Consider the following 22,133-nt stretch of genomic DNA (forward strand, 5'->3'; position numbering starts at 1 on the left):
GTGGCAATAGGAATCAACCCACTCTAATCAACACGTGTATTATTTATTTACACCATCTCAAAGTCCGTATCAATGGTCTTGTGTCCACTTATCAGGGACTATGTCTACAGTCACAAAATACTCTGTAGCAATTAATCTCAAATTGCACCTACTGTTCATGAGCTAATTCTGATTCCTAGTGACTGAAGAACAGAGTGGAACTGCCCCTGAGGGGTTTCAAAATGACAAATCCTTTCCGGAGCAGGTAGCAGCATCGTTCTTCTGCAGAACTGCTGATATTGGGGTACGCAGCCAATTGCAGGATCGACAGCACCACGAGCGATCCTTTAGGTTGATTAAAATATAATAAAAATAGTTGTATTCCCCTAATTGGGCATAAACAATAAGAATCACAATTTTGAGAGTGCTTTCCACTCTAGAAAATCAGTACAACGCGCAAATGACATAACATATGAGAAACACAGAGGCTTTGGGAATGTACATACTTCATCTAAATTCCACTATCTCTACTTCATGCCTAGGTGACCTTAAGCAAGTTGGATTTTGTTCTGTTTCTTATCTCAGTGAAACTCCATTTCCTCACCAAAAACTGGTGATAAAAATACTTAATACCTAAATGCAATAAGATATGCCAGAGCCCAGCTGAGTACCTGGCATACAGGAAATGCTTAAAAAGTAACACTATTTTTATTGCTATTGTCATGTAATCTTCCCAGCATGCCTAGGCAGCAGATAGCATAATTTCTATTGAGCAGATAAGAAAACTAAGGTTTGTAGAAGTTTATCAAATTGCTCAAGGTCAAAGTGTTAGTAAATTATCCAAATTTACTCTACAACCCGCCACAGAGACTCTAGGTGAACAGAATAGCAGTATAACAATATTTTATGTATCTAGTGACTGAAGGTGGCCAGTGATTGAGGGATTTTTTTTTTTAAGGAGCCAAAGAAGAGATTTGTCTTTCCTCTATAAATAATATGGTACTTAATTATTTTTCCTCTTTTAAACAAAAACTAAATATATATGAGGGTAATTCAAAAAGTTGGTGGGAAAATTCCATCTTTTCATTCCAATTTTCTTTTTCCCCCCTTTTTTTAGGCTGTGCCCCTTCCCCCCCACCCCCACCCCCACACACACACTCACTCACTCACTCTATAGGTCTCATTCCAATTTTCTATGATTTTTTAAGCCCCCTTGTACTTCTGGAAATAATTGACTGCAAATTTACTCATGAATAAAGTCTCAAACTTTAGTAATGCAGGGAGATGACTACATGCTTTTTGTCTCCGGTATAATCTTTCTGTCTGCCTCACTACCCACATATGCATGTGAAAGTTGTGAACGTTGGACATTGAATAAGGAAGAGAGAAGAGAAATGGATGTTTATGAACTATGGTGCTGGTGAAGAATATTAAAAGCACCATGGACTGCCAAATGAACAAGCACACCTGTCTGAGAAGTACAGCCAGACTGCTCCTTAGCGGCAAGAATGGCGAGACTTCATCTCATGTCCTTTGAGCATGTTATCAGGAGAGGCCAGTCCCCAGAGAAGGGGCCGTCAAAGAGAGGAAGGCCCTCAATGAGATGTACGGACACGGGGGCTGCAGCAATGGGCTCGAGCATTAGAAAACTTGTGAAACTGGTGCAGGACCCAGGAGGCTTTTTGCCTGGTTGTACATAAGGTAGCTAGGAGTCAGAACTGACTCAATGGCACCTGGCAACAGCAATATCCCATTACCATTGAGTATGTTCTGGACTCATAGAGACCCTGTGGGTTTATGAGGATATAAATATTCATGAGCACAAAGATTCTCATTACAGCCTTGTGGTAGTTATATAATCTGTTGTCAATTTGAAAGGATTACAAGTGAAGGGGTGGGGTCTGGCCCGTCAATCAAGATATAACCAATGAGGCCTCTGTGTGGGCATGGCCTCCTGAGAATTCTGGGAACTCCTATATTTTCTTCCTTGGAGACGGGAGATACCTCTCTCTTTCTGCCCACTTCCTGCAAGACATCCCTTAGGAAAAACCACGTGGCTCTACCCTGATGCAGCCCTGGGTGTTGTATGAGCCACATGGAGACCCCTGCCAGCGTTGAGATGCTTACAATGCCACTGGATCCAGAAGACTTCCAACCCACTGGCCGGTGATCTTCCTGCATTTGGCATCATTGCATTTGTTTCATGAGCCTGAAGAGGTCTTTAGAGGTTGGTAGTGCACATATGGGCTAATATCAGACTGATGGACTTGATCTGGACTGGGCTGGGATATTTTCTCAATATTCAATTGCACTTGTATATAAATCTCTTGCTCATACACATACGAGAGTGTCCATGGATTTGTTTCTCTAGTCTACCCAGACTAGCACAAGCCCTGTAGACGGATTTGAATCCCACTTCTGTTGCCAATAACTTTACTGAGTCTTCTTTTCCTTTGTTGAAATTCGGTCTCTAATAATGCATCATTTGTGGAAGATTTTTTGAGCATTAAAGGGGGTAATTTATGCATAACTCTCAGCTCCATGCTTGGCACAAATGAAGTGGATATAGATATTACCTCTTTTAATATTACTTATTACTATCAAATTGAAGCTTCCAAACATTAATTATGTGGATTTGTATTTTGATATTCAAATGAGCTTTAAACCTGAATTATATATGAATATGAGCTCTGATAGTGCTGTATGGGACTCTAGGTGAGACACTGGGCTGCTAGCCTCAAACACGTGAGCCACTGCACGCAAAGATGAGCAGCGATACTCTCATTCAGATGTATCCCTTCTCAGCTTTCCTAATGCCGCACCCTTTCACACAGTTCCTCATGTTGTGGTGGCCCCCAACCAGAAAATGATTTCCATTGCTACTTCACAACTGTAATTTTGCTACTTTTATGAATCATAATGTAAATATCTGATCTACAGGATCTATTTTCATTGTTCCAAATTGGACATAATGAAAGCATAGTGATTCATCACAAACTAATATAGAATCATATATTGTGAAATAGTTATTTCTGATGACAAATAAATGAAATTTTGTCTTGAAGTATGGTGTAGCATGGGTAACAGTCTTCACGCCGGGTACTTATATGTGAGCATATCTGCATATGGGAAGACCCGCCTGGAGACGGATAAAGGAGCGGTGTCTTGGTGCCTAAGACTATCAGAAATATGGGTTTTCCGATGTTCATAGGCGACCCCTGTGAAAGGATCATTTGATGCCCAAAGGGGCTGCAACCCACAGGTTGAGGCTGCGCTATAAGGTTTCTCTAAGTCAAAATCCACTCAACGGCAGTGGAACAGATAGATTAATAGATACATCGATCATTTGTACTAGGGACTTCCAAAGAGATTAGTTTTTATGTCAACTTGGGTAGACCAGCATTCTCCCATAGCATAATCAACTCCATGATGACATCCTTTGTGAAGAAGCCACACAGGTGTAGGGAGAATGTTGCTATTAATGGAGTTCGATGTCATTGAGTCAATTCTAACCCATAGCAACCTTATGCAAAATAGAAACAAACCCGGCAAGATCTGGCACCATCCTCAGAATTGTTCTTATTCCTGAGCCCATTATTGAAGCTGTTGGGTCAATCTCTCTCCTGGAGGGCTTCCTCCCTTCCATGCCCTTGTACTTTACCAAGCATGACGTCTTTCTCCAGGGACTGGTCTCTCCAGACAGCCTGTCCAAAATATGTAAGAGGAAGTCTCATGACCCTTGCTTTGAAAGACAGTCAGTCTAGCCATAATTCTTCCTCTTTCTCCAAGACAATTATACATATGTTCATGGACAATTTTCATTATTATTCCATTTTTCCATGAATTAAAAAAATTCTATTGTGAACTGAGGGAAAGTTTCCAGAGTAGATCAATTTTACATTAAATAATTCGCACATATTTTGCTTCAACTCAATCAAGACAATTTTCTCAATGCAACACCACGTAACCCACATTAGAACTTCTCTAAATCTCTGAGTATGTTATCACACTAAGACTTTTTGTTGAGATCATCTCCTTTCATTTTTATTTCTTGGGACGATGCAGCTCCACTTGCATTCAATGGAGCTCATTTAAGAGTCTTTTAAGTGGCCAGGTATTGTTTAGGACTTGAAGGCTTTTGAGCATAAGACCAGCAGCAGAAGCCAATTTTCCCTTAACAATTGCCTCTTTTTTCTTAAGCCCAAAATGAAAGAAGAAATTTTAGAAAGCCTGAGAAACATCTGCTTCTCTGTGATATTGAGCAAGTTTTATAAATTTATGTGTCTGAGATAGTAAGAATTTCAAAAGAGCATGTTTTCCATACTTACCTCAACATCCAATGTCTATTCTGTGGCTGCCCTGGCCACAGTAAACTCTAGTAAACTGACCCTAACAATTTGTGAAGGTTCATACAACACGATTTTTGTGCACAACATGTGTGAAACTGGAAATTAGCATCATCAATTATTCTAGATTTAGCATCACTAATTTCTGAATACACTGGCATTTTGTTTAGTTGCTCAAAACAATGATCAGCGCCTCCAATTAGGCTGTTGGGAAACTCTTCAACACTTACTCTCCTGGTTAAACTTCTCCTTCATCAATTCTGAATTTCCTCCACTACCAAATAGCTCCTCACTTTCCAGAACCTTGGTTTGGCCCAGCGAATGATTCATCTAATATAGTGCCACTTCGCAAATCCACCTCTGTTCATGCAACAGATCCAAGGAAGCCATCCCACAAAACAGTGTGGGTGCGCCGTTGTCATGAAGGTGCCATGCATTTTCAAAGCTTTGATCATTACCTTCACAAGATGCTGCCCCTGTGTACACTGAGAATGCCCTGTCCATAGCTCTATCGTGCCCTTATCACTTTGGGTTCTGACCCTGCCACCAGTCTTAGCCATCACAGAATTGCCTCCCTTTTTAGCAGAGTTCCTGGCAGTATTATTTAATATGCGTTTCTTGAATGAATGAATGAATGAATGAATGAATTCTATACTAGATTTAGTGTCTACTTTGACCTGAGATGGAGAAAAGGCAAAATGCACAGCCAAATGACACACCCCAGAAATACAGTGTTGCATTGAGCAGTTCCACAGTCATAAAGCCTGGGCCTGCCTTGTGTTTCCTCAGCACTCTATCCCCTGTCTGCTCACCTCTTCTCTTCATGTTCTCAGCCCCATATCAGATGCTCAGTTTGATGGTGTCTCCGCCCCTTTCTCAGTGCTGTTTGCCCATAGCCATTACCCTATCTTTCTAAAGAACATGGTGGAGCCTTCCATTCAACGTAGACTTCGAGTCTGACAGCTTCAGACAGCAAAAGCCTTAACTCCTCATCAAAGCCTGGGTGACAGATGAGACGGGGTGAGAATTTCAGCGAATGCATCAGCTGTCAAAATGTCAAGCTTACTGACTTCTTAGGAAAGAAAGAAGAGATGCTTATAAGACTGGGCAGGAGGCCTTTGGTTTACATTTGCCAGCATTTGTACTAAATAGGGAAAATGTCAGATGAAGCCCACATGCACGCTCCTTGTCAGCATGGTGTTTTCCTGAATGTGAATTTAGAACACCAGCATATCCTGGACGTGGGAGCTCAGTGTCATTTTCAACAAACACATTCCATGAATGAAAATGGTTAAGCAAGTAGTAAAATATGGAATTAAGGTTCTGAGATATAATCTCCAGTCCATATAGTTAGATCATAAACTCTTTTGGAGTAGATACTATGTTTCCATACATCTGGGGTGAGATGTAATTTAAATGAATATGATATTTATTTTTAATAGATTTTTATTGTGAACATGTTTAATGCAGCATTTTCTAACAATGATTTTCACATATACAATTTAGTTAAATCAATTACATTAATCATTTCAGTCAACCATACCAATTTACCCATTTCCTTTGTCAAATTTCTATCACTGTGACTAGAATTCAAAAGAAAAAAACACAATTAATTTAAATAAGATCAGAAAAATCTACTTCTTGACAGATATACATTTTCTAAAAATCTTAGGTCAGGGGAACTCTATTAAACTCATATGCTTATTTTCCCCCTTTTGATTGATATATCCTTATCACTCTATCATACTTCACGAGGTAAAGACTTACTTTAAAAGTCAGGTAAGTGGCTTATCTTTATTTTCCAGGCATAGTCTGCTTGATTGTCATTTAAGATCTAGAAACCACCAAAGTCTGAGTTCTGAGGAATCCTTTGCTGTCCTATAGTGTCAATTAGAAAAAAAGGGGGGCTTGCGTTTTCCCCAATGTTGCCTGTTTATTCACAGGATCTGATTATTCACAAGCATTCCCAAGAGTTGAAATTATTTACCAAACCAATCCATACATACATACATACATCAAGAATCATTCAATTTGATATTCTCAGAATAAAGCCCTTAGGAGCTCTGATGGCTTAGTGGTTACGCATTGGACTAACCACCAGGTCAGAAGTTCGAAACCACCCAGCCACTGCTCACTTTCTAACTCTGCCCTCTAGGGACATTGCGGATGGGAGTCAGCTCAGTGGCACCTAAGGAATTTCACTTTGTTTTGTGACTATAAATATGGTTTGGTTTTGTTGCATTGTTTAATACTTTGGATTAAAAATTTTACCTGACAGCTGGTATAGGTTAAGCATGTGACCCTATAACTTTATCCATAAAATCACATTATCTTTCCAAATGAAACTCTTGGAAAGTTAAAAATAGTCAGCAATTCAAATGTAAATCCAGGATGTTTATTCCGTTGCATCAAATACAGTGGATCCTTCTGGCAAGCTATGGGAAGGAAATATTGCTCATGAGATCATCCTTGAATGTCGAGTGCCTGGTTTTGTATAAGGTGCAAATCTCAGATCATGTAGCTTCCTCAATTCTAAGAATTCATAAACTAAACAGCTGAGATTCCCTCAGAAGCTGTGTATTTCATAGCAGTTCTAGAATCACTGATTTTCTTTGGGGCTTTTTTGTTCTTCCAATAGAGTCCAAATCAAACATTTGGGGGAAAAAAGAAAAATATAACATCCCAAATTACCAGAATATGTTCTAACTGCAAAGTCTGAAATATCACAGGCTCAAACCAATTTCTTTCTCTCTATGTTGATCGTGACTGACTAGTTTAACTTTGCTTCCTAGTATTCTGATTTGGCCCCTGTGTGCTGCTTTCAAACAACCAGGTGGATATCTTTATGCAGAGAATCCAAGGTATTTGCTTTTAACATGTAAAAGTAGAACGGAGCTCAATTCTTCATTGGAATGAGTCTAAAGAGAAGTTGAGAGAGGGACATAAATAAATAAAATAGAAGGAATGCTACCAAATGAGAGAAAATCTGTTTTGAGATGTGGCAAAAATAACAATAAGCCTGGGACAGAGAAAACTGACCAGAGAATGTTGATTGTAACCAGTCTCTCAATCTTCAAAGTCAATTTCCCATTGACAAGTGGATTGAGTCTCTGCTGAACTGAACGGGGAAAATAAAAAATGAAACTAGAACGAAGGAAAGAGAAGATGTGATATGAAAGAGCATGTCTATATGACAGATTGTCATGCGTGTCGTTTTTATTTCAGACACATAAGGTGTTTTGTATGTTTGCTAACAGAAAATTCTTTCTCAGAACGGTGAATGTGTTCATTCTTAAATTCAGGTGTCCACATTATCCAACAACAACAAATCATGATCTATCCTTGTGCTTGTATTTCTCAGTCCTCATTCATGCACATGCCCTCCCTTAATCATCCATGTGTTCTCTATTGCTTATTGAACATTTGCTAAGGTCTAGGCATAGACACTAGGATGGGTTGAGTCAAATCTGAGAGTCCTCCAAATGGAAGTTACAGTCCTGAAGGAGAAAGACATTTTTCACATAATTATCCAGATAAATGTAAAATTACCAATATAATAAGTGCAAAGAGCTTATTTAATTGGCGATATTAATGTAGTCAAATGTCAGGGAAAGATTCTCTGAAGAAGAGATAACTGTGATGCTAAAATTTCACCTCTCTTTTTTGGTTTGTTTTCTTAAAAATCATTTTATTGGGGGTTCTTAACAGCTTTTATCACAATCCATACATTCATCCATTGTGTCAAGCACATTTGTACATATGTTGCCATCATCATTTTTGAAGCATTTTTAACTTCCTTGTTTCTTCATTTAGTAGAAACAAGGAAGTAAAATAAAAGAAGCAAAGTGAAACAATAGGGGGGTCAGAGATACTTCACAGGTGGAGACAATGCATGTAGAATGATAAAATAGGATATTCAGCCAATATATATGAAGCCAAACATTTGTCCACTCTTTAGTCTGTGTCTGTATTTGTGGGAAAGAGAGAGAGAGAGAGAGAGAGAACTTTACTACCCGATTAGAGTTCACATTCTACAAGGAGTAATCAAAATTGAAAAGAAGGAAAGAAAAGAGCAGGCGTCGCCTGTACCTCTGATCTTGCGGCTTCAGGGCAGGGGCCAAGCAGCTGAGGGGAAAGATAAGCCTGGGGAAGCAGATACCATCCTGCCTATGTGGGATCGTACAGGGCTTGTGGTGAGTTCGCTCATATGTAAGAGCAATAGAAAGTAATTAAACGTATTAAGCAGAAAGTTGACATGTATTTGCGCTTCAAAAAGATGACTCTGTAATCTGGTAGTCAGATCAGGGAAGAGTCAAAATGGATGCCAAGGGCCAGTTAAATGCTAAATGTGGGCATCCTGCTGCTGGGGGTGGCTTTGACCAGCGAGGAGGGAGATGATAGAAAAGTGCCTGGAAGGAGCCATGTTTCGGAGATGGTGATGGGCTAAATTTGAGAATATAGAGAAAGAAAGAAAGAAAGAAAGGAAGGAAGGAAGGAAAGAAGGAAGGAAGGAAGGAAGGAGGGAGGGAGGGAGGGAGGGAGGGAGGGAGGGAGGGAGGAGGGAGGGAGGGAGGGAGGGAGGGAGGGAGGGAGGAAGGAAGGAAGGAAGGAAGGAAGGAAGGAAGGAAGGAAGGAAGAGATTTGAACAACTGGGTGGATGGTGGGATTTTGGAATACTGGAACAAGACTCAAGTTCTTTTGTATTAAAAACAAATTGTTGTATATACTGACTGCTTCCAAGTCCCACTCCCCACTTGTGGTTAAGTTGCTGATGTTGAATTCTGGCCACACTGCTTTCCAGCAAGGGCCTTCTGAAGCTTTCCAAGGATCCCTGTATCCCATGACGGGGCCTTTGCAGTGCTCAGGATTACTTACTACATTCAAACCATTAAAGTTCTCTCTTCATACATTTTCACATTAAAATCTTGACTTTCATGATATTTAACTTTCTAGGTTTCTGTCCTACCTCATAGTTCTGTCTTATAGTCTCTCCTTTGTTTAAAAAAGGTTCAGTTTGTTTTAAAAAATGAATTCTGTCATTTAAAATATTATCTGTGTACCCTTAAATTCAAGCCATCTCTTCAGTTGTGAGCTTCCTCTCCATTCCAAGTCCTGTGTTGCCTGCTACCTAGTAACTGACTTCCTGCCACTGCCATTGTTAGACTTCCAAGTTCATCGCCCAAACTACCCACATGTCAGTATCTAATAGGTTTACTGAGTCTGATGTTGCTAGTCATGAACAACTGATCTTAAACATTTTAAAATGAAGACATGTCTCTGAATCCTCTTAGAGCCACAGACCATATGGAGCTGAGTCCTTGGGTTTCCCCTTTTAATATAGATTATTGCTTTTATTCCTCATCAAACTCATAGACTCCCATCATTCTCAGCTTTTGACTGTTATGATATTTTTTCCACTCATCTCCTTGACTCAAGTCTCATATATTGTTGTTGTTGTTGTTTTAATTGGGGCCCTTGACTTGCTTGTACCAGGATTATCTGGGGAAGCTACAAAAAATATCAAATCATGTTGCTTTTGTTTAATTAAAAAAATTAGGGTAAAGTCTGGGAATGGTAAAAATCATGATAGGTGAATCGCACACACATAGATGAGGAGGAAATCTATTCTAAAATCACCCTGCTCTTGCTTTCTTCCATAGAGGTCTTCCATTTTATCATGAGAGTTCTAAGCACAGGGTTACTCAGAATTGACTATCAAGATCCTCCCGTCTATGGTGTCCAGACAAATTTCCCTCCTGACCTTTACCTCCTTCCTTTCCCTTACTCCATTACAGCCAAACTGTCCTACCAAAGACAAAAGAAAAGAGGAACAAACAACACCAAATTCTCTGTCCATAAGTCCAGTACAACTGTCCCAAAGAGTTTCCAAGACTAAGCTTTCGTGACAGAGGACTGCCACATTTTTCCACCACAGGCAAGTGGCTGGTCAGTTTAGCTGCTGATATTTGGTCAGTTTAGCTGCTGATATTTGGTCAGTTTAGCTGCTGATATTTTGGTCAGTTTAGCTGCTGATATTTTGAGCAATTTAGCCACTGCACCATCAGGACTCCTAAACTACCTTTTGTTTTTAAGTATTGTTGAGTCAGCGACTCTGTTCAACAGAAAAAAGCCCAACCTGGTCCTGCTCCATCCTGACACTTTCAGGCTGGGGACCATGGTTTCAGCCACTGTGTCAATCCATTTCATTAAGGATCTTCCTTCTCTGGTGCTAACGTGCTGCTTTACCAAGCATGAGGTCCTCTCCCAGGACTGGTCCCTCCTGATAACATGTCCGTAGTACACGAGACTAAAGCTCAGCATCCTTGCTTCTCAGGAGCATTTCTAATGAAACCGATGGTCACATCTTTCTTCTGGAGAGGGGCTGATGAGTTGCCATTCACCTTTAGGTTAGCAACTGCCCACTTATACGTATTCCCACCATGGCTCCTTCTAAGTGGCTGTACTTCTCCCCAAACAGATTTGTTCCTTCTCTGACAGGATGGTATAGTCAATATTCTTTGCCAACATCATACTTCAAATACATGAATTCTTCTTCCGTCTTCATTATTCACTTTTCAGCTTTCACATGAACATTGACTGTATGATGGCTTGGACCAAGCACAGCTTAGTCTTCAAAGTGAAATCTTTACTCGTTAATATTTCAAACAGGCCTTTTGCAACAAATTTGCACATTATAGTATATAGTTTTTTTAATTTATTGACTGCTGCTTCCATGATCATGAACCAAATCAAGTAAAATCTTTGACAACTATAATCTTCTCTCCATTTGTCATGATGTTCATTGACCAGGTTGTGAGGATTTTTTGTTTACACTGCAGTGTAATCATTACTGTACTATTTGATCTTCATCATTAAGTTTCTCAAATCCTCTTTGTTTTCTGCATGTAAAGTTGGGTCATATCCACATTGCAGGTTATTAATGAGTCTTCCTCCAATTCTGATGCTGAATTCTTCTGCACATAGTCTAGCTTCTCAGATAATTTTCTTATCATACAGACTGAGTAAGTATGGTGAAAGGACACACCCTTAATACACAGTTTCCCTGATGTCAAACCATCCAGGATCTACTTGTTCAAATGATAGCCTCTTGGTCTGTGCATATAGGTTCCTCAGAAGCACAAGCAAGTGTTCTGGAATTCCCATTCTACTGATGTTATCCATAATTTATTATGATCAATAAAACACAAATCAACCTCTTTTTTATATTCTCTGATTTAGATCCAGATGTACCTGACATTAGCAGTGTTGTGCTCCATTCTTTGTTTGCTTCTCAATTGTGGCTTGGACTTCTGGCAGCTCCCTATCGATACACCGCTGCACTAGCCTTCAAATATGCTTACCACATCCCCATGCTGCTGCCCCTTGGTCCCAAGTCTTTCAAAGCCCTTGCAAGGTGTCCTTTCTCTCCCATTTTCACCTGACAAGATCTTGAATATCCTCAAATGTTCCTTCATGGATAAAGACCTCTCTCTATTCTCTCTCTACCTCTCTCTCTTTCTTTTTCCTCTTGCCTTTCCATTTCTTATTCCCAGGCTGAAAGAGCCCTCTCCAGTGTATGAACTCTCTCAAACATTACTTTTTTCTACATGTTACTTTTCTAAGTACAAATTTCAAGAAAACATACATTACATTTTATATAAAGTTGGATTTACAGAATACAAAGCGCATTGTCCCTGGTTTGAAATTCATGCAATGCCTGTTCTTGGACAAGTCACTACCTTCTCTGAATTTCATTGTCTCCATTTGTTATGTAGCGTGGTGTCACTAAACTTAGAAGATTTTGGTCAGTATAAATTGAGGTGTCCTATAAAAAAGACTGGGTCATGAAATTATCTATCATGAACTATATTTATAAAATAGCAACATTATAATTCCTAGTCAGAGTCTAGTATATGTTAATACAAAATCCTTTAAAATATTCCTGGATTCTACACTGCACTTTGCAACCACTTTATCCATCAGGTTTTCCCCACTGAATATAGTAATGTTATTACTGTTGGCCTAAAGAGATCGAGACAAGAAGAGCAAAACTACACAAGCACCAAGTGAGCAAACTATTAATATACCGCAGTGCTTACCCAGGCCTCTTCCTTTGTCAAAGCAGGTGAACAAACAGCAAATTTAACAATAAGCTTAAGCCAGCTCTTTTCTAATGAGAGAATTCTGTTAAATAAAGGTCAGCAGGAAAAGAAACCTCACTCGTTGTCTCTTGTTTACCGTCCATCTGGGCATCCAGCGAACGTACCCAAATGTTTTCTCTCGTGCATGACCTCCACTACTAGAGTTCATCTAAATAACATACCACTTCAGTTTTGCTAGGATTCCAGGTGATTCTGACTCATCGCAACCCCAGGCGATAAAGTCGAACTGCACCTTAGGGTTTCCAAAGCTGTTCTCGGGAATGGAGCAGACTGCTCACATCTTCTAAAAGCGGCTGGTGAGTTCTAGTCACTGGTCTTTCGGTTAGCAACGGAACACTTAACCACCGTGCCCAGGATGTCTTATTCATCAGAAGAGTAAGGGTCTTTTCCACGTCAAGACAACGACGTTAAATTACACGAATTCAATAGTAAAGTGGAAGGTCATTCAAAATTATAAAAGGCAAAATCATTTCGGTGCCATCAAAGGGCCAAGTGGACGGTGAGGCAGCTGTGTCGTCAAAGCAATGTTGGCTTCACAAAAGGGAAGCAGCGGCGAGCACAGTGGACAGAAATGTAGCAGGCTGCAGGAGAGGGTGTAAATGCTGTTTGATTAAGAAGCGATCTCTGTTGTCTCCTGCAGTTAAGAACCTAACATCTTACCTGGTTGTTGTGGGCTTCACATTGAATATATGCTGAATTAATTTCTTATCAACCTCTTTGATGGACATCATCATCCCAGTTTTAAGACCGGGAACTGGAATTCAAAGACACAAACAGCGCTGTCCCAAGTCACAGCAGCAATGTCAAAGTCAGACTTCTGACCGAATCCCCCTAACACTGAACCCAATATACTTCTCAGGCCATATCGGATGGCTTAAGTATGAATTCATCACTCTACCTATAAAACCAGCTTCACCCAAACTGGAGAATTTCCAGAGAGGTTTTGTAGGCTAAAACTATTTTAAAAATTAGTTATTCCGTTTTGATGTGGTGACTGATCACTCCAAGACTTTAGAAATTTCAGCACTGATAACCCCCAAACAAACAAACAAACAAACATACATACATACATACATAGAGCCAGTGAGTCCATTTCCCTCATATCCACTGTCATCAAGTTCATGCATCTGATACGCAGCGATACCATACAAAGCACTGTGAAACTGTTTCTCAGGGTTTCTGAGACTATAATTCTTTCCAGAGCAGACACCCTCAACTTTCTCCCGTGTAGTGGCTGGTGGGTTTGAACCGTTGTACTTCCAAGGTTGTCTAGAGAAACAAAGCCAGTGGCACTCATGTAGGGACAAGATAGAACTTTTTTGAGAGGGTATTCGATGCGAGAGACCCTCAGCCAAGGAAGTCAGTTCAGGCAAAAGACTTTAGTTAGGTTTTGCCAGTGTCAGACACATAAGATTGGTGTCTGCCCACCGAGAGGCAGAGAAATGTGGGCTTTCAAGGGGAGTTTTGCGGCTGGACGCTGGGCTGCTTTGCCTCCATAGGGTTATTCTGGGCAGTGGCAGGGTGAGTTTGGCTTGGTCTGGATTCCTAGGCAGAACAGATTTCGATTTCGTGGATATCAAGAAGGACTTTCATTTTCAGAAAGTGCTATAGTCTCGTCCAACTCAAGTTCCCAGATTCGATGCTAGCTGAGCCCTCTCCAGATCCATGAAGCTGCAGGCGGATGAAAGGCGAAGTGGGGGCAAGATGATCACAGACCGGCAGGGGCAGACTCCCAGGGACCCAAAGTCCGTGTAAACATGGCAGGGTGCCACTCCCAGTGTTGGTGGCCCACTTGGGGCTGCCCCTTGAGGCTGATAAAGAATCCAAGCACATCAGAAGGTGAAGGCAAGAGATCGAAAGGGTGGGCCCCTCTTTCTCTCTTACAAAAACACTACACCCCAAGAAGATTCGTCTGGATTGGCTAGAAAACAAATGCACAGACACTCGTATGTGTGTAAGAGAGAACTGTGTATCAAAGAGCAATTGCATATTAAGAAAACATCCCATCCCAGTCCACGTTAGGTCCATAAATCAAATATTAGCCCATTTGTCCATTACCAGTCTATAAATTCTTCTTCAGACTCACAGCACAAGTAATGAATGTGCCAAATGAAGGAAGAGAGATCACAGGTCAGTGGGTGGGAAGTCTTGTGGACCCAGTGGCAGTGGAAGCATCTCAGTGCTAGTGTAGCTCCCTATGTGGCCCCTTCAGCCCATGAGCATTGCACATCTGGCTTGTCAACAGGAAGATGAAGCAGAGAATGAGACGGTCTCCAATGAATTATGTATCTACTTGGTACCTCCAAATGAGGTCATCAAGCTCTGACCTGATTGACAGGCGAGACTCTACCCCTCTGAAAGTTGACAGGAGATTATGTAACTACCATAGAACCTCCTGGGCAGTATCTGAACCATCCTACAGGGTCTCTATAAATTGGAATTGATTCGATGGCAGTGAATTAAGCATGATGTGTTCCTCATTGAAATCTCAGAATCAGCCTAGAAATAGAGCTGATTTTCTGCCATTTACACTGGAGCAAACTGAAACTCAAAAAGAGTGAAGAACTTGTTCAAGATAGCACGACTGATAAATGAAAGCTACAGATGGATTCTCCCCCACTCCCCACCAAAAAAAAAAAAAAAGATATACTGAAGTCCTGAACTTCACAGCTGTGAACATGACCTTGTTTGAACATAGCATCTTTCTTTGAAGGTGTTATAGGTTGAGGTAACTAGGAGAGAGGTAGGTCCTCATTCCTTTCTCCTAGTTACCACTCTTAGAGTGGTGTCTAAGAAAACGGGACAAGGAGAGACTGTCACATGAAGGTAGACTGATCCCGCAAAAGCCACATCTACAAACCAAAAACAAAACAAAAAGAAGACACGAGAAGCCCAGAAGCACTAGGAGCTGGAAAAGAACAGAGAAGGTCTTCCCAGAGAGCAGAGAGAATGGCCTGCCTGGGCCTGAATTTAGACTCTGGCTTTTAATACAGAGACATCATAAATATCTGTTCTTTAGAGTCGCCAGCTTTGAAGTACTTTGTGGGGGAAGTCCTAGGAAACCGAGACAGTGGGAAAGCTGGGCTTCAAGCTGAAGTCGTCGTAGCTCCCAATCCTTCAAGCACTTCTGTCACCCTCTGCCTGGGCGCCAGTGTGCGCAGGTCCACGGCTGTGCAGGCTGGGACTGTGAGGCCCCACGAGGACCATGCCGGGCTCCGGGAGCAGAAGGAACACCGTGAGCCATGCACCGAGGTCTCCTGGACAACAGACCCAGGCCACCTGCCCTTCTGAGTATTCAAAGCTCTCCCCTCTCTCTTTACCCATCTAGCAAATCCCTGACTCAAGGTGCTGGTCTTTAACCTGCCTCTGATATAGCTCTATGGATAGGATTGAGTCTGCTCACTGCAGGGGACTGACTTACTAGCCCTCCTACCACACACACACTAAGAAGTTGTGAAAAAGAAACGAGGAGCAATTGGCAAAGAAGTCAAATGTTTTATAACAGATTTCCCACTTTCTTCCCCCCATAGCACATCCCCCAATTGCCGCTTCAAATTCTGAATAACAAAAGCAACATTTGTTATTTTGCTCTATCACCAGTCACTGAAATACTTCAGGTTGACAACCTATTTCTGATCCCATAATTATTACGTCCTTATTTGCCTTGCCTAATATTTTCTGTAGTAGATTCACATGAGAGTCAGTATATGCTTTCTCTCCCTCCCAACCCACTTCCTTGAAATCAGCCACACTGTCTGCACGCAGTGATGCCTGGACGAAATTTTCCTAGATAATCATTCCCCCTCCCCAGCCTGTGGAGAATTTGAGCCCCAGGTTCTTCTAATTCCATACATTTAGTGCATTTTTAAAACTGTTTTAACTTAGGCAACTATAATAAGTATTCTTGCTTTGGCCAATTTTTTTAATTTCAGAAATTCAAATACCATATCACCCTGAAATTATTGTAATTTGCATTCAAAAGCAGTGACCTAATAAGTACACATTTTCAGCCTCAGTAGTCTGTTCTATTTGTGAATAAATGCCACCATCGCTTCTGACAGCATCCTTAATGGTGTTTGGAGTTCTTTCTTCTTTGCCAGGGAGTGCAAAGTTTAATGTTATTCATTTTTCAAATGCATTATAAGAGCTAAGGGTTGATTACTGGTAGTTCTTCGACAAAGATAAGAGCAGAAAAACACTAGCCTATGAAGAAGTGTTATCTTGGCTGGATTTTAGTCACTACTGACCCCTAATCTTTCTCTAAAATGTTATTATATTCATCCATAATCACAAAGAAAAAGCAATCGATGATTGAATTATTGAATTGTATGATATGTACATTATGTGCCAATAAAACTATTGTGGGGAAAGAATAAGAAAATAAATAAATCAAAATGAAAAAACAAACAAACAAAAAAGCAATCGAATAAAACATTCCAGGATGCTAAAAACAAAAAAATTAAATTAAAACATTCCAGTAAAATTCAACCAGAACCATCACTTGAAATTTGAACTTTTAAATTGTTGTTCTCAGATATGAGTTAAGATTCATGACAGCCATAGAAAGTATGAAGAAGGAAACACACTTATTTTGTTGTCCTACCTGTGGGCCACACAGACCCTCCTCCAGCTGCACTGTACCTGGGGTTACAGCAGGAGGCACAAACATAAGGACAACTGTGAGGATGGCCCAGGACCACGTCGCGTTTTGTTCCATTGTACATGTAGGGTTGGAACCCACGCAAAGGCATGGAGGTGCCATTCTGGTAACATCTAGAGATCGAGGTAAAAAAACAACAACAACAGCCAACAACACGAGTTTGGGGTTCCTGTTGGTCTGGAGTCTTTATAAGATTCCGTGAAAATCATGTGAAAGATGAAGTCAAATTGGCTAGCTAACTTATTTGGGCACGGAGGAATGCCTGCTGAAAGCAAACATTCCAACCAGCAAGGTGGGCAACCTGCCAAGATGGATGCGAAGATGGAGAATGGGCCCAGAAAGGGAAAGAGCACGGTTTGGCTGAGGTCGGGAATGTCACACAGCACTGAGCTTTCTGTTTCCTCTTCACCAATCTTATTATTCTGGGGAGTGTCCATGTTGATTTCCCCAAAAACCCAACCTTAGGAGGAGGTATTAAGTATGCAAAAAAAATAAAAGAGGTTAGCTAATTGGAATAAATCCTTCAAAAGAAATAGAAAAGAACCTGATTGTTTCAACGAACTATTAGGATTAATATTAGTTCACTTTAATTACTTCGTTATGGGTCAATCTCTGTGCTAAACATGTTTCCTGAAAAATCCCGCCTCATCTGGTGACAAAGTGACAGGGCGGTTCTGGGTTTTTGTGTAAGGATACTCAGGCACACGGAAGTCCAGAAACTTGCTCAAAGTTAAAGTAAGGGCAGATATTAAGTATGGACTGGTAATCAAGCCAAGTAATGATACTTTTAAAAGCCTGGCTTATGTTCACAAGTCCCTTGTTACACCTTACTGTGTGCCATTTCCACCCTCGTTGTATTATAAGTGTCCCTGTGTAAATGTATATGGATGTTTTCATTTACTCAGCTAGTCTGCAAGCAAGTCCCTTGCTCCTTTCACCAACACTGCCTCCAAGAACATAAAGTAAAATAAGGTTTGTGTCATTGAGGAGTTTACACTTAAGTTGTAAAAAAAGAAAGTGCACATGTAATGTAATATTCAATGGCAATATGTTTGAATCTCATGGACCCACAGAGTGCTTTGGGACCACAACGGAAGGGAAGGTTAATTTTGACTGGGAGTTTGGGATGGCACCGTGCACGCGTAGCTCTCTGCTATGTGACTGCAAGCAAGGGCTTGAATACGAATGAGGGATGAGCTCTGTGAAAAATTAAAAGGTACAACAGAACTGGAGGATTCTTAAGATATGGGGAGTGAACATGGGAAAGGCAAACTGACATAACCAGCATCTTCGCTCCTGGGGAGCCTGTGGGGCTGTGTCAGCCTGAAGAAGCTGGGGGGGGGGGGGAGGGTAATAGCTGGAAGGGGAGCCTGCAGCACGGAGGCTGACTCCTGATAAGGGCTGCTTGCAACATCAGATGTCGGAAGACAGATGCAGATGTCATAGCCTTTAAGGTGGAGGGGACCAAGGGAAGTTAGACAGTCACTTCAAGGGGGTGAATAAAAATAAATAACGAGTGAAGGGGAAATACACATCAATTAAGCTTCTGGTGAATCATTCTGACCACAGACCCGGGATGGGAGCCGCTTTGCTATCCTGAAGAATGCCTTGGGAAGTGGATGATTGCTGCTGTCATTACGTTAAAATTTAACACCATCATTTGAGCTCCCTTTTTGATGCATTTTCATTTTTTCTAGTTTTAATCGTCTCTTTCTAATCAAGGTTTTCCTCTTTTTGACTTTGGGATTGTTGCAAGTTTTTAAAATTTATTTGACATGCTTTTTTTCCTGGATATGAAATTTTGGGATAGGTACGTCTACGGAGACAGTACCACAGTAAAGCAGGGGAGGTGGGAGCAAATGGGCCGCTAATATGATGAAGACAAGAATGAAGAAGACATCCTAAAAAAGGATTATGGCGATGATTGTGCACGCTTTCCATATGCTTGAACCATTGAATGGAGTGCTCTCTGAACTATGTGCCAATAAAACTGTTTAAAAGAATTAGGAGTAAATAAAATAGAGTGGTGAGAAGATATTACGTAGTGGAAGCTCTTGAAGACATAATTTTAAATAAATCTTTGAGGTTCCTGGAAAGGAAACCAAGAGAGTGAGGAATCCTAGACGCCAAGGAGTGGCTTCGACAGAGACCGTGATCTTCAGGAAAAGCCAGCCCCGCCAAGGACCCAAGGAGGATGGAGACTGGGGGGCTTTCCTGAGCACTTGGCAGCCTCAACACAAACCATTTCTAGACCGCCTAGGAGTAGAAGAGTGAATGAAAAGGTGACCTGAGATAGGAGATGCCTGAGGGCCTAGGGGAAGGTGTTTTATTATGATAATGGAAAACTGACTATATTTGCAGGTTGGAAGGAAGGAGTCAGTCGAATGGAGTAAAGCTGCAGAAAGCTAATGAAGCAAAAACCTAGAACGCTGTTTAAAAACCCTTTCTGCAAACACTCACCCAGGATTGTTCGACAAGGTAATACTGACGCCTGGTCCTAACCAGCAGCATTGCTGTTTAAGATGTTTTGGATAGGATGGAAATCTGTTTTATTTGCACCTTCTCCCTGGTGATCCCCCTATATGCAGTCACCTGGGAGAATCCTCAGGTTAGAACTCAGCATGGAAGTCAGACCACAATGGGAGGATGCTTTGGAATGACAAAGGCCAAAGATGCTGATTTCCTGAGATGCAGGGAGAGCAGTAAGAAAAGGCTAATGAAAACAGAGATGTTTTAAAGAGAGGCCATTGAAAGGACTCAGGATAGGTGGTTTCTGGCTGAAGCAAAAAAGGTACAGTGGAAAAGTTAGCTAGCTCCCTTCAAATCTTCACAACAACTCTTAGGATTCCATCAGGGATAAACAGGTTTACTAGGTCCAGTTACTGCTTTGTTCTCTGGATCCTTATTGGATGGCCTCCTCCTGACACAGAGAAGGAATTACTATCTTTCTTATCTGCCTTCTCAAAAGAAGGAAAAGCAAATTTGCAATCCAGGGAGAGCTTTAAAAACAATAAAGTTACAGAGCCTTAGGGTTTGATAGGTATTCTAAGACGAAGAAATCGAAGCTGTAGATTGAGGTCTTCATCAATTCACTTAGCAACTGTCCAGGAAGGGAGATGGTCATGGTCATCCATTGTGGGACACCACGGCCACCCAGAGGACAGAGAAGGCACTCGAGGAGTCCCCAGCCTGTGATCTTCATGGAAACACAGACTCCAACCTTTTAGTTGCCAGCCAAGTGCTTAACCAAGGGCCATCAGGTCTCCTTGCAGGGAGATCAACTCTCCCAATTACCCAGAGTGCACAGACAAGGAAACAGGTCCACGGGGTCCTGTTTCCCGCAGTTCGCAGCTTCTGGAGACCATGAAAAACACTCCTTAGATTTCAACGGAAGTGCTGCTGTTTCTCTCCCCACTCTGCCTCATGACCTCGGTGATGGAGGTGCCCAGCCACTTAAAAGCCGCAGTGCTTTTAGGTTCTGTGAGAACTAATAAGAAAGTCCCTACGTTGTTTTCAGCTCATTGCAAAGGGGTTGTTGGTGGTAAATGTTCAATTTCATCCTTATTACCATGATTCTGTGAACCAGATTGAATTTCTGCCTCTCCAAAGAGTTTCTTATGAATAGTGTGAAGGGTCCCATTTTAACCAAAGCCAGTTTTAAATTGTCCATAGACGACACAGGTAGCAGACTGTAATAATTCAGTTGCTACACTGAGTACATTGTTTGAAGTCAAAAGGGAAACTAGCAAGTCCAGGAAAGCTACGAAGTAGAGCCTGCAAAACCGTACAAGGAATAATTCTGGGAAAATAAGAAAGGGCAGTTCATGTAGCCAAGTCAGAGGGTTTCTGAACTCTCTGGCTCCCATCCATGGGCAGGTACCTGAACCCCGTGGGCCTCACATATGAGTATGAATTAGATGACTTCTTAAATTACTTCCAAGATCTTGTCCATTTCTCCTTTTGCCATCATCTCTCCACCAACAAAATCCTGAAATCATTTTTTATTTTAAACACAGATTATTTTATGGATGACAGGTACAGGCCTTTTGTTTTGTCTTATTTTTTAAATCATGAATAAATTACACTGAAACCAGGTCTCAATTTCAACTTCCTTATTGGAAAAGTAGAAAATGCTGAAATAAATATCCTCCACTCTCCACTCTGTGATTCAATGTCTCCCTTTAGTTGGGTGCTGCAGGCTAGTTGCTGTTTATTTGTACGGTCTGATGCTCGGGGCCTAGGGCCGGGAACACTTTACCATTTTCTTTACCTGTGTGCAGATGCCCCTGAGCATCTTTGTCTTCTTTTTCTCACATCCTATCTAAGTGTGCAATGCATTATTGGGTCCTCACAGGAGCTCCCCGGGCTTTTGAAAAGAACTAGGCACAGCTGCCAGGAGAGGGGTGCGAGGGAGTGTGGTAAGGAAGCTGGACTTGTCCAGACACGTGCGTTTATTCTTCATTCAGCTTGAAGCGCTATAACAGTGGTTCTCAACCTGTGGGTCGTGACCCCTTTGGGAGTCTGAATGACCCTTTCACAGGGATCACCCGATTCATAACAGCAGCAAAATGATAGTGATGAAGTAGCAATGGAAATAATTTTATGGTTGGGGGGGGTCACCGCAACATGAGGAACTGTATGAAAGGGTCACAGCTTTAGGAAGGTGGAGAACCACTGCTGTAAGGGGACTGCTAATGGCAGAATGTAGAAAGAAGCTGGAGTTAAAGGGAGCCGTGTTGGTTGGAGTCTTTCAGGAAAATGGCTAGAAGATGGAAAACTAGTGGATGCACTGTTTGCCGGGCGGAGAACCATCTGTCTGACTGACCCCGTAAGAAGGTGTAACTGACAGCAAAGCTCTCAATCTTAGAGACTCTCAATTTTCTTCTTCTTCACACTCAGTTGGATTGAGAGTTGTTTCCCAATTTAGGGCATGTTTTTCATATTTAAAAAGCATGCTGTGGTGTTAATTCACACGTCACAGTTTCA

Source organism: Tenrec ecaudatus, chromosome 8, assembly GCF_050624435.1.
Source record: "Tenrec ecaudatus isolate mTenEca1 chromosome 8, mTenEca1.hap1, whole genome shotgun sequence".
Taxonomy (NCBI): domain Eukaryota; kingdom Metazoa; phylum Chordata; class Mammalia; order Afrosoricida; family Tenrecidae; genus Tenrec; species Tenrec ecaudatus.